This window comes from Panthera onca, chromosome C1 (assembly GCF_046562875.1).
Source record: "Panthera onca isolate mPanOnc1 chromosome C1, mPanOnc1 haplotype 2, whole genome shotgun sequence".
Lineage (NCBI taxonomy): Eukaryota > Metazoa > Chordata > Mammalia > Carnivora > Felidae > Panthera > Panthera onca.
In genome coordinates, this window is record NC_138346.1 from 38,018,072 (window position 1) to 38,032,513 (window position 14,442).

Below are 14,442 nucleotides of genomic sequence, written 5' to 3' on the forward strand. Positions count from 1 at the left end.
TCTGAGCCATCCCATGTGTTAGAACTTGGTACCAAGACAGTCTACTTTAAGGAGCCTCCCCACTCATATCCCCTCATCCCATTACCACTCACTGCATTCCTTCACTGCTATTACTACTGTACTGTACACATGAAATAAAACCATAATGGTGACCTAGTGTCAAAGCCTAGAGTGTTCCTAAACTTTATTTATAGAGTTATTATACTATCAAAATTTTCTAAAACAGATTTCCTCTGGTGTTAACATTTTCTCCTAATATACTTCTCTAGGAATAGCTGAAAGAGATTAGCCATATTAAGCAAGTACTAATTACACTCAGTTACTGATTATATACACTATATATATAAACACACAGGACTGAAGTTTTATTGCTTGAGTGGTACTAGAAGAAATTTCCAAAGAATGTTAATGTTACACATTCTTTTTTTTTTTTTTTTAAGTTTGTTTATTTACTTAGAGAGCGCTAGCTGGGCAGGGGCAGAGAGAGGGGGAGAGAGAGAGAGAATAGAATACCAAGCAGGCTCCACACTGCCAGTGCAGAGCCTGATGTGGGGCTCTAACTCACACACCGTGAGATCATGACCTGAGCCAAAATCTAGAGTCAGACACTTAACCGACTGAGCTACACAGGCACCCCTAATGTTACACATGCTAATTTAAAGTTTAATTCCTCTAGTTTAAGAGTAAACACTTTTCTACATTTTCTTAAATCTATGAATAGGAAATGAAAGAAGTTATACAGAGAAACTAGTATCTTACTCCTTAGTCACATAAAAAGTACATTTATGTTGCATATAAATCATAACAGAGTCATGAAAAGGTAGGTATCTTCTCTTTTTTCATATATAAGCCTAAAACTGGAATCAGTAACCTGTCTCTTCATGTCTAAAGAAATGCTGCTAGAAGGAACTTTCCCCATTCTATCCTGATGCAGATCTTTGCTTTACTATGCCACAGGCCAAAGGGGAAGAAAACTACTGACTTGTTTCAATTTAATCTGTCTCATTAAGGGCTATAATAATTCTGGTTATCACATGGGATGCATCCTAGAAAATGTTTTAGTCCTATTCAAATTAAGATTTAAGGATTAGAGAAGAATTGAAGAGCTATGAATTATGCTTAACTAGCTTACTCCAAAACCCATCATGTCTCACACAACCTAGTATCAGATTTCATTGAATCTGCAACATCATGGATTATAAGACACACCATTATTTATTACCATGAAGGAAAAAAACATTGCCATCAATTGTAAACGTATCCTTACTCAGAGGTTTTGAAGCATGAAATGCTTTAAGGAATGCAATGTCTCAGTATCAGTGGAATTTAACCTTTTATACTTAGAGATACAAAGTTGAGAGGGATGGGGAAGAAAACCCAAAAATCCTCTTTTGTTAGAGATGAGGAAAAAAAGAAAGTTTAATTTAATAAACTTTAAAAGTCAAAACTGAAACACAGGGCTATTGTATACAGTTTTATATTTCCGGTTTTTATTTTTTAAGGTCTAATGTTCTGTGTATTTTATACCCAATAATTTTCTTTAGGTGATTTGATGGCCCTCAATAGAAAATGCTACCCCACCTAGGGACAGAAACTCTAAAAACACTCCCATAGTTTTCTAAAACTATACAATCCTATAGAAATGCTTTAATATTCAAGTTTTACTGTATGGAAAATTATCTCCTGTTGTTTATAGTACATTTGTATTATAACATAGAAGTCTTAATACACAACTGTTATATCATTAGTTGATGATCTTTTCCTAAAACATATTAAGTACACTAATATTAAAATATTGACATTTGAAACATTAGCCTTCGTTCTTATTATGCAAATTTTCTCTGGTGTACCAAATACCTTGATGAGTTAAAAGAAAAAGGTAGAAATATTCCTTAGAATAATGTGAGCTCGGGGTGCCTGGGTGGCTCAGTCGGTTGAGCTTCCGGCTTCGGCTCGGGTCATGATCTCACAATTTGTGGGTTTGAGCCCTGCATCAGGCTCTGTGCTGACGGCTCAGAGCCTGGAGTCTGCTTCAGATTCTCTGTCTCCCTCTCTCTCTGCTCCTCCCCCACTCATGCTCTGTCTCTCTCCTTCAAAAATAAATAAAAACATTACCAAAAAAATTTTTTAAAAAAGAATAATTTGAGCTCTAATGATTGTAATTTTAAGGGTGTTAACTGGATATATTCCAAAGTAGCAATTTCAGATGTCAAAACTATCTTGAAGCATCAAATCTAATCAATAAAATAGAGACCTTATTCAGGGCTCAGAGCACAGGTCTAACTGCTGTAAAAGACTGTTTGCTAGAAATCACTCATTGACTGTAAGGCACACGCTACTACCAATATAGAAACTACTAGATGAATAAGGTATTAATTAGGGTATCATTTTTTAATTCAGCAGAGCCACATCTTATACATAACTGAGTTTGGAAGTCAATAAAGCAAATCACAGAATGTCAAAATTAGCCCATTGAGCTAGACTACAGGAAAAAACAAAAGGAAAATCTTTGTGTATCTGGGCATTTGAACTATTATGCTTTTAAGATCAGTATCAGATCCCAGGGTAAGAAATGTATAAGTGGAAAATTATGAAGTGTTTATGTTTTACAGTGTTTTTCCATTTTTGCATTAATATGTGTCCAATAAATTTGTTATGAGGATTAATTGAAATACTAGAAACTGGGGAAATTATAGTTTTAAGTTCACCTTTAAATTAAATGTTCATTTTATTTAATTCCAATGTATAATAGCTATTCATGAAAATATTTAATGTTAATAATATTTAACTATTTGCCAGCCTATGAGGAATTTCTTCTTCTTTTTTTTTTAATGGTTATTTATTTTTCTTGTGCCAGTACCATACTGTCTTAATGAGTACAGCTTTGTAGTATAGCTTGAAGTCTGGGATTGTGATGCCTCCTGCTTTGATTTTCTTTTTCAAGATTGCTTTGGCTAGTCGGGGTCTTTTCTGTTTCCATACAAATTTTAGGATTATTTGTTCTAGCTCTGTGAAGAATGCTGGTGTTAGTTTGATAGGGATTGCATTGAATATGTAGATTGCTTTGGATAGTACTGACATTTTAACAATATTTGTTCTTCCTATCCAGGAGCATGGAATCTTTTTCCATTTTTTTTTTTTGTGTCTTCTACAATTTCTCTCATAAGCTTTCTGTAGTTTTCAGTATATAGATTTTTCACCTCTTTGGTTAGATTTATTCCTAGGTATTTTATGGTTTTTGGTGCAACTGTAAATGGGATCAATTCCTTGATTTCTCTTTCTGTAGCTTCATTGTTGGTGTATAGGAATGCAACCGATGTCTGTGTGTTGATTTTATTTTATTTTATTTTATTTTATTTATTTATTTTAACGTTTATTTATTTTTGGGACAGAGAGAGACAGAGCATGAACGGGGGAGGGGCAGAGAGAGAGGGAGAACAGAATCGGAAGCAGGCTCCAGGCTCTGAGCCATCAGCCCAGAGCCCGACGCGGGGCTCAAACTCACAAACCGCGAGATCGTGACCTGAGCTGAAGTCGGGCACTTAACCGACTGAGCCACCCAGGCGCCCCAGTGTGTGTTGATTTTATATCCTGCAACTTTGCTGAATTCATGAATCAATTCTACAGTTTTTTGGTGGGATCTTTTGGGTTTTCCGTATAGAGTATCATGTCATCTATGAAGAGTGAAAGTTTGACCTCCTCCTGGCCGATTTGGAGTTGTCTGATTGCAGAGGCTAAGACTTCCAATACTATGCTGAATAACAGTGGTGACAGTGGACATCCCTGTCGCGTTCCTAACCTTAGGGGGAAAGCTCTCAGTTTTTCCCCATTGAGGATGATATTAGCATTGAGTCATTCATATATGGCTTTTATGATCTCGAGGTATGCTCCTTCTATCCCTACTTTCTTGAGGGTTTTTAACAAGAAAGGATGATGTATTTTGTCAAATGCTTTCTCTGCATCTATTGAGAGGATCATGTGGTTCTTGTCCTTTTATTGATGTGATGAATCACGTTAATTGTTTTGCGGATATGAAACCAGCCCTGCATCCCAGGTATAAATTCCACTTGGTCGTGGTGAATAATTTTTTTAATGTATTGTTGCATCTAGTTGGCTAATATCTTGTTGAGGATATTTGCATCCATTTTCATCAGGGAAATTGGTCTATAGTTCTCCTTTTTAGTGGGGTCTCTGTCTGGTTTTGGAATCAAGGTCATGCTGGCTTCATAGAAAGAATTTGGAAGTTTTCCTTCCATTTCTATTTTTTGGAATAGCTTCAAGAGAATAGGTGTTAACTCTTCCTTAAATGTTTGGTAGAATTCCCCTGGAAAGCCATCTGGCCCTGGACTCTTGTTTTTTGGCAGATTTTTTATTACTAATTCGATTTCCTTACTGGTTATGGGTCTGTTCAAATTTTCTATTTCTTCTTGTTTCAGTTTTGGTAGTGTATATGTTTCTAGAAATTTGTCCATTTCTTCCAGATTGCCCATTTTATTGGCATATAATTGCTCATAATATTCTCTTATTATTGTTTTTATTTATGCTGTGTTGGTTGTGATCTCTCCTCTTTTATTCTTGATTTTATTATTTGGGTCCTTTCCTTTTTCTTTTTAATCAAACTGGCTAGTGGTTTATCAATTTTGTTAATTCTTTCAAAGAACCAGCTTCTGGTTTCATTGATCTGTTCTACTGTTTTTTTTGGTTTCGATAGCATTAATTTCTGCTCTAATCTTTGTTATTTCCTGTATTCTGCTGGTTTTGGGTTTTATTTTCTGTTCTTTTTCCAGCTCTTTAAGGCATAAGGTTAGGTTGTGTATCTGAGATCTTTCTTCCTTCTTTAGGAAGGCCTGGATTGCTATATACTTTCCTCTTATGACTGCCTTTGCTGCATCCCAGAGGTTTTGGGTTGTGGTGTTATCATTTTCATTGACTTCCATATACTTTTTCATTTCCTCTTTAACTGCTTGGCTAGCCCATTCATTCTTTAGTAGGATATTCTTCAGTCTCCAAGTATTTGTTACCTTTCCAAATTTTTTCCTGTGGTTGATTTCAAGTTTCATAGTGTTGTGGTCTGAAAATATGCACGGTATGATCTCAATCTTTTTGTACTTACTTAGGGCTGATTTGTGTCCCAGTATATGGTCTATTCTGGAGAACGTTCCATATGCACTGGAGAATGTATATTCTGCTGCTTTAGGATGAAATGTTCTGAATATATCTGGTAAGTCCATCTGGTCCAGTGTGTCATTCAAAGCCATTGTTTCCTTGTTGATTTTTTGATTAGATGATCTGTCCATTGCTGTGAGTGGGGTGTTGAAGTCCCCTACTATTATGGTATTACTATCGATGAGTTTCTTTATGTTTGTGATTAATTGATTTATATATTTGGGTGCTCTCACATTTGGTGCATAAATATTTACAATTGTTAGGTATTCTTGGTGGATAGACCCCTTGATTATGATATAATGCCCTTCTGCGTCTCTTGATACAGTCTTTATTTTAAAGTCTAGATTGTCTGATATAAGTATGGCTACTTCGGCTTTCTTTTGTTGACTGTTAGCATGATAGATGGTTCTCCATCCCCTTATTTTCAATCTGAAGGTGTCTTTAGGTCTAAAGTGGGTCTTTTGTAAACAGCATATCAGTGGATCTTGTTTTCTTATCCATTCTGTTACCCTATGTCTTTTGATTGGAGCATTGAGTCCATTGACGTTTAGAGTGACTACTGAAAGATATGAATTTATTGCCATTTTGATGCTTGTAGAGTTGGGGTTTCTGGTGGTGTTCTCTGGTCCTTTCTAATCTTTGTTGCTTTTGGTATTTATACACACACACACACACACACACACATATATATATATGTGTGTGTGTGTGTGTGTGTGTGTGTAAAATGTATATGTATATGTTATATATATGTAAAATATATATATGTTTTCATCTTCTCTCCCCTCAGAGAGTCCCCCTTAAAATTCTTGCAGGGCTGGTTCAGTGGTCACAAACTCCTTTAATTTTTGTTTGTCTGGGAAACTTTTTATCTCTCCTTCTATTTTGAATGACAGCCTTGCTGGATAAAGAATTGTTGGCTGCATATTTTCTGATTCAGCACACTGAATATATCCTGCCACTCCTTTCTGGCCTGCCAAGTTTCTGTGGATAGGTCTGCTGCAAACCTGATCTGTTTTCCCTTGTAAGTTAGGGATTTTTTTTTTTTTCCCTTGCTGCTTTCATGATTCTCTCCTTGCCTGAGTATTTTGTGAATTTGACTATGATATGCCTTGTTGATGGTCGGTTTTTGTTGAATCTAATGGGGTTCCTCTGTGCTTCCTGGATTTTGATGTCTGTGTCTTTCCCCAAGTTAGGAAAGTTTTCCACTATGATTTGCTCACATAACCCTTCTACCCCTATTTCTCTCTCTTTCTTTTCTGGGACCCCTATGATTCTGATGTTGTTCCTTTTTAATGAGTCACTGATTTCTCTAATTTTTAAATCGTGCTCTTTTGCCTTAATCTCCCTCTTTTTTTCTGCTTCATTATTCTCTATAAGTTTGTCCTCTATATCGCTGAGTCTCTGTTCTGCTTCATCCATCCTTGCCGCCGCTGCATCCATCATGATTGCAGCTCAGTTATAGAATTTTTAATTTCATTCTGGCTATTTTTTACTTCTTTTATCTCTGCAGAAGACTCCAGCTAGTATTCTTATTATCGTGATTCTAAATTCTGGTTCAGACATCTTGCTTGTATCTGTGTTGGTTAAATTCCTGGCTGTCATTTCTTCGTGCTCTTTCTTTTGGGGTGAATTCCTTCATTTTGTCATTTTGAAGGGAGAATGGTTATTTTTGAGAGAAAGAGAGCACGTGCAAGCAGGGGAGGGGCAGAGAAAGAGGGAGAGAGAAAATCCCAAGCAGGCTCCACACTGTCAGTGTAGAGCCCAACACAGGGCTTGATCTCACAAACTGTGAGATCATGACCTGAGCCGAAATCAAGAGTTGGATGCTTAACAGGCTGAGCCACCAGGTACCCCTGAGGAATTTCTTCTAATTAAAGCACCAATTGGACTTGAATGAAAAACACAGCTATTTATGTATTATATGTTACCTTTTAGAAAGACACAGTGATTCCAAAGTAAATTAGAAAAGGACTTGACCTGTTACCACTGTCTGTTTCTAGCTCAGAGACCCATAACGTACACTTAAACTAAAAATTAGCAACTTACCTTTACTTTACAGAATCATTCCATTACTATCTTCTTCCTAAACATTTCGTCATTTCGGTATCATTAACACTTCTCATAAAGCAATTTAGAGACTAAAATTTCCACATATTCAGCAAGTCCTCAGAGTAGAGGATGACAACTGTAAAGCACTGCATTGTAGAGGGCAGGAACAGGAAAAGTCTGTGCTTTGCAGCTATGAACATACAGGAGGGTATAAATTTTTATGTACTGTACAAAGTCAAACTATACATAGTCTCAGATTCTGCAGAATAAATTATTTTACTCAACAGAGAACTAGGCACCAGAAGCAAAAAAGATTACCAATCTAGAGGCACTAGAAATTGCATAGGTTGTATGTGTACCAAGCCTCTTTCTTGCTACAAACCTAAGAGATGGGACAGAGGATGGTAAGAGAAACAAGAACTCATGAAATGGATCTTTTAGAATTTTCATGGATAGATCTACATTCAAGGATAAGTTAAACAGAAAAGTATACATTATATGGGTCCCATGAAAATATTTTTGTATATGGCACTACATTGAAGGCAAGGATAAATAGCATATATATGTATATATGCATAAGAACATATATACAAGAGGAAATTAAATAAAGTTATAAAAACATATCCCATGTTCCTAGTAATTACAGACTGAAAAACAGGAGAGATGAAATGGTTGCTAGTCAGTGTAAGAAGACACCATATGAAACTATTGATATGATGGAAAAAATCAAATTTGTCTCGGCTGTAAAGGACCAGTAATTACTACATAAAATAATTCCTTGATGTAGAAAGAATTTTTTGAAATCCTCCCAGAATACAGAGGAAAGTAACATGAAGGATAAAATGATGAAAAATAAAATGCTAGAATAGAAAGAACAGACACAAGTCCAGCCAAAAAAGGAGTAACTCTCAAAAGGAATACAGAAAAAGACAAAAAGAATGAACACACATTTTAATAGTAAAACAAAAATAAAAATACCCTTGATTTGTTTGAATTTAAAAGTCAAAAAGGATTCACCATCCTTCAAGCCTAATTAATGAGAGATAATCCATGTATAAATATGCTGGGAAATATCCATTTCTCTCCTTCAAACATCCTGGTCCTTTTAACTTTTTTTTAACCATTTATTTTTAAATAATTTTAGAGTTAAAGAAAAGTTGCAAAAAATAAGAGTTTATGTATCCCTTCACCCAGCTTATCCTAATTTAACAACTTATGTAATCATAGAACAATTAGGAAAAACAAAAATTAGCAATAGTACAATATTATAAACTACAAGCACTATTTAAACTTCACCAGTTTTCCACAAATGTTCTTTTTCTGCTCTAGGATCTAACCCAAGAATCCCACATTACATTAATTTGTCATCTCTCCTACTCTCCTCCAATCTGTGAAATTTACAGTCTTTCCCTGTCTTTCATGACCTTGATACTTTTAAAGAGTACTGGTCAGTTATTTTGTTGATAATCCGTCAATATGAGTTTGTCTGGTAATTTCTCTTGATTAAATAGAAGTTATGCAGGGGTGCCTAGCTGGCTCAGTTGGTACAGCACGTGACTCTTGATCTCATGGTTATAAATTTGAGCCTCACGTTGGATGTAGAAATTACTTTAAAAAAAATAAAACCTAAAAAAAAAAAAATAGAAGTTATGCATTTGGGGAAAAAATATCACAGAATTGATGTGCCCTTCTCAGTGTATCATTTCAAGGGATACAAGATGCCAGTATATCTGATTACTGGTACTATTAACCTTGATCACTTTAAGCATGAGAAGTAAATTACCTAAATAAGCAGATCCAGGAGTCTAACAGAAGCATGCTTTCTAACAAGAGAAAAACTTAGCTGGCCCTATGAAATCCCTAACAGTAAAGCTCATTGATAAAACTATCCATGCATAAAGAACTTCCCATTAGGATTTTAGTGCTTCCTCCTTAAATATGGATATGCAGTCACGTTAGAAGAAAACCTTCAGAATGAGAGATCATAATAAACAGAAAGAAACATATAATGCAGAGAGCAGAAGAAAATATCAAACTATAATTAATATCCACTTAAAGATAAGAGAAAATAAGAAGTGTTCCATGCATAGAGATCCTAGCAAACACTTCATTTTTATCAAACATATTTCCCCTTTTAACTTTTTTTTAACTTTGTATTTTGAAGTAATTTCCGATTTACAGAAAAGTTATAGAAATAATAGAGTTTCTGTATATCCTTCACCCTCCTGTTCTTTGACTGGAGGGCATTGGTAGAGAAAATGAACACTAATATGTCCTCTTAACCTAACTATATACCTTACTCAAATTTTATTAGTTTTTACACTAATGAGGTAGCTGAAATAAATCAAATGTGAAAGGGTTAAACATTACAATCAAAAGCTTTCAGAAAATAGAAAAAAGAGGTAAATGATAATAGAGAAAAAGATAAAATTAGGTTGATCCAAGAAGTCAAATATTAATTCCAGAAAAAGAAAATGGTTTGAAGGAAATTAGCAAAAAGTTAACACAAGAAAATTCCCTAGGAAGTTAAGGACAAGAATCTCTAGATTAAAAGGCCCTAGGGGCACCTTGGTGGCTCAGTTGTTAAGCATCTGATTTTGGCTCAGGTACTGATACCATGGTTTGTGAGTTTGAGTACCACACCAGGTAAGCCCTGCATCAGGTCCATGAATTCAAGTCCCACATCGGGTAAGCCCTGCATCAGGTAAGCTCGAGCTCCACATCAGATGAACATGAGCCCCCATCGGGTAAAACATGAACTCTGCTTCAGGTGAGCCCGGCTTTCTCTCTCTCTTTCTCTCTCTCTCTCCCTCTCTCTTCTCTCCCTCTGCCCTTCCTGGGAGTGTGTCTCTCTCTCTCTATCTCTCTCTCTGCTCCTAGCTCACTTGTGCCCTAAATAAATAAATAAATAAATAAATAAATAAATAAAAGGGCCTACCAACTACTTGGCACAATTGCTGTAAAAGACTCACAGTTCAGGCACATTATTCTGAATTTTATTTTTATTATTCTGAAATTTCAGAATGGCAAGGATTTAAAAAATAAACCTAAGTGAGAAAATAGATCACAGGCTAAGAATCAGCAACACTGAAAGCTAGAAAACAATGGAGCAAAGCTTTAAAAATATTTAATGAAAGTTTTAATCTAGGATTCTATAATAGACAAGTATGAATGAAAAAAATATATTTTCATACAGTAGAGTCTCAAACAATTTACCTCACGTGCATCCTTTCTTGGGGTGCTACTAAATGTGTATTTCACCAAAACAAGAGAATAAACTAGGAAAAGACATGGGATAAAAACAAAAAAGCAGAAAATGAAAATGAAACAAACATCTAATGCAAGGCAGAGGCTAAGGATGACAACAAAAAGAGGTCTTGGGATGATGGCTGTTTAGATGGTTTAAAGAGCAATCAGTCCAGAATTAGATTGTTCTCTGCAGGAAAAATAAGTTTTATTTGTGTAGAAACTTGTATTAAGAATCTTACAGAGGGGCGCCTGGGTGGCGCAGTCGGTTAAGCGTCCGACTTCAGCCAGGTCACGATCTCGCGGTCAGTGAGTTCGAGCCCCGCGTCAGGCTCTGGGCTGATGGCTCGGAGCCTGGAGCCTGTTTCCGATTCTGTGTCTCCCTCTCTCTCTGCCCCTCCCCCATTCATGCTCTGTCTCTCTCTGTCCCAAAAATAAATTAAAAACGTTGAAAAAAAAAATTAAAAAAAAAAAAGAATCTTACAGAGCTGTTTAAAGATATGGAGAGACTTGGCTTTAGGTCTGAATAAAACTAAATGAATGGGGGAAATGAAGAAATTAGTGAAAACCCAAAAGGTGTTCAAGAAAGAAAATGTAATTATAATGCACCACTTGGCTTATTAGTGAATAATATTTACTTAAGCATAATAATTAAAATAATTAACAAATTTGGGGCACCTGGGTGGCTCAGTCGGTTAAGCATCCAACTTCAGCTCAGGTCACGATCTCGCAGTACGTGAGTTCAAGCCCCGCGTCGGGCTCTGGCCTGATGGCTCAGAGCCTGGAGCCTGTTTCAGATTCTGTGTCTCCCTCTCTATCTGCCCCTCCCCCCGTTCATGCTCTGTCTCTGTCTCAAAAATAAATAAACGTTAAAAAAAAAAATTTAGAAAAAAAAATAATTAACAAATTTAAGCAAAACTTATGATTATAAAAAGGATGGGCAAGGCAATAAAAGAGATGTAATAAAAGATATAAAAGAGTTAAAATCCTTATCTACCATAAAGAAGTCGTTAAATAATGAATGAAATTGTTCAGTTAATATAGATAGAAATAGGGAAACAAATACTAGAAGAAACAACTTAAACAAATGAATGTGGCCATCTCTGAAAAAGTGAAGTGGGACAGGAGTGGAGTGGCAGGGGAGGGGGAATGTGTTGAAGCCATCTTTCCCTTTAACCACTATTCGATTTTTAAAACTAAGTATGTAATTACCTTATTATTTATTTATTTATTTATTTATTTATTTATTTAGAGAGCATGAGCGTGGAGGGGCAGAGAGAGGGAGAGAGAGAGAATCCCTAGCAGGCTCCACAATGTCAACACAGACCCTGATGCAGGGCTCAAACTCACAACCCATGAGATCATGACCTGAGCCAAAGTCAGACACTTAACTGACTGAGCCACCCAGGCACCCCTATAGTTACTTTAACAAAAATAAAAATTAATTTCAAAAGTGCTATGTACTCCAGATTGTTTCAAGCCAAGATATATCAGGCAAATGTGAACAATAGTAGGGAAAAAACCCAAGATGATACTAATAAGAAAGTAAATTTCAAAGTAAAAAGCATTAAACAAGACAGGGAAGATTAGTTTGTTGTGATAAAAAGTTAAATCTAAAATGAATAAGTAAGTCTAATAATGTAACATCAAAACTATAAAGTAGGGTTGCCTGCCTGGCTCAGTCAGAAGAGCATGCGACTCTTGATCTCAAGATCATAAATTCAAGCTCATCTTGGGTGTAGAGATTACTTAATAAAAATTAAAAAACTTAAAAAATATATACAAAGTAAAAACTGCTAGAAATACCAAGAGAAAGAAACACAGCTGTGATAGGAAACTTTAATATCATAATCATAACTCATGTTTGGATAAATAAGATCTAAAGACATATATAAATAATACATATTGAATTTTGTGCCTTGCAAAGAGAAAGCTATTTCTTTTCTAACATTTACAAAAGTTGGTAATGTTTTGGTCACAACATAAATCTCTATAAATTCAATAAAGTGGTCCTGGACAAATGTCACTGACTATAATGAATTATGTATAAGAAAGGAGAGCATTGTGCAGGGCAGAAGTATTGAGAGACTGACCCCTAATAGGCAGAGTTGCCTACTGAAATGGCAACAAAAGGTTGTTATAGCCTAGATGATGATGATGCCTAAGGGCTCTCTGTCCTGGGCAAGACAACGCCTACTCCTTCTCAAACCACAGCATGAGCTAAGACCACTCTCTACTCTTCCATTTTTTTTCCCCACGCATGTAAATATTACCAAACATCTTAGCTGATGATGATCTCAGGAGAAAATTTTATGAAGGCAAAAACCACAAAACATCTGAGAACAACACAATAAGTAATATGTGACAGAAATAGCAATGAGATATAATTGACATATAACATTAGTTTCAGGTGTACATTGTATGTATATACTATGAAATGGTCATCACAGTAAGTCTAGTTAACATCCACAAAACTTCACATACTTAACAAATTTTTTCCTTGTGGTAAGAAATTTCTTAAGATCTGCTTTCTCAGCAGCTTTCAAATATGCAATACAGTATTATTAATTATAGTTACCTACATTATAGTCACAGTATAGTAATGCTGTACATTAGTGGTCCACTTAGAAATGTCTTCTATAGCTTTGCATTACCAAAGCAGTTATTTTTGCTTACTTTTCCATTACTCAGACTTAAGATAAGTTTCTATCAATTTGTGTTAGTTTTCTCCCACAACTAAATCAGATAAAATACACTGAAATCTCTTATACATTCACTTAGCCATTCTTTCTTGAGTACTTCAGACTTTAGTTATACCTTTCATGAAACAGTGTTGTTTAAAAGCATGTAATTGTTGCTGATCTTTAAAACTTCAGAATAAACACATTAGGGACAGATCTTAAAGTATTTGTAAACTGCTAACCACCTTATCTTCCTTCATTCTTTCTGCAATGAAATGTTCTTAACCTGAACTCTATTAGCTTTTCATTGCAAGATGGAAAAAGCCTCCTGTTTCATGTTGTAAACCTTTAAGGAAAAGACCTTTATGTCATTCTGAAAATTTTAACCAGGATTTATTTAAAATCCTCCTCTCTCAACTTTAAAAATTGGCTAAAACAATTTTTACTTGAAAAATATTTATAGGATATATTTTCTCTTTTATACTGTCAATTTGGTCTTTTTCATATATACCAATTTACATCATTTCCTTGTGCGTATACTACCTGCAGGTTACCTCAACTCCTTTATTTTCACTTTCTATCTGTTGGGGTTTTTTTTCCTTTTTTGAATGCTCTTTAAGAAAGTTTCTTTAAAAAGAGTCAAAGTCAAATCAGTTTGTTTACCCTTCTAATCTTGACAAAGATTTAATTGAGATTGAAATAAAAACTATAGCTAAAATAAAACTTTAAATTATTATGGATAAAAACTATACATTACTGTTTCTGACTCATATTTGTAGGTACTGTCAAATCTGGCAGAATCTAAATGAACTATGGGCCATTAGCTAATTAATAAATCACATAAATAAGTTGGCCCTTGCATAAACATGTCATATGGACTCTACCATATGACAAGTTTTTTTTTTTTTTTTTTTTTTTTTTTTAATTTATTTTTGGGACAGAGAGAGACAGAGCATGAACGGGGGAGGGGCAGAGAGAGAGAGGGAGACACAGAATCGGAAACAGGCTCCAGGCTCCAGGCTCCGAGCCATCAGCCCAGAGCCTGACGCGGGGCTCGAACTCACGGACCGCGAGATCGTGACCTGGCTGAAGCCGGACGCTTAACCGACTGCGCCACCCAGGCGCCCCGTCAAGTTTTAAGTAACAATTCATTCTCAGTAGTTCATTTCACCAAGCATTTATTGAACATTACACTTGAAAAATAATATTTGAAGTGCTGTATGTATAGTTAGTAAGACCACCCTTAAGATTACATTCAGCTGAGCCTGTAGTCTTTTCCTAATCCTAATTTACTTGTAAT

At 35.4% G+C, this 14,442-nt stretch overlaps 1 protein-coding gene across 4 annotated transcripts in view; it reads left to right on the forward strand.

Annotated features, from left to right (window-relative positions):
• BOLL (boule RNA binding protein) overlaps positions 1–14,442 on the forward strand; it is a 58,159-nt gene that overhangs the window by 26,406 nt on the left and 17,311 nt on the right. The gene's annotated exons all lie outside the window — the stretch shown is intronic.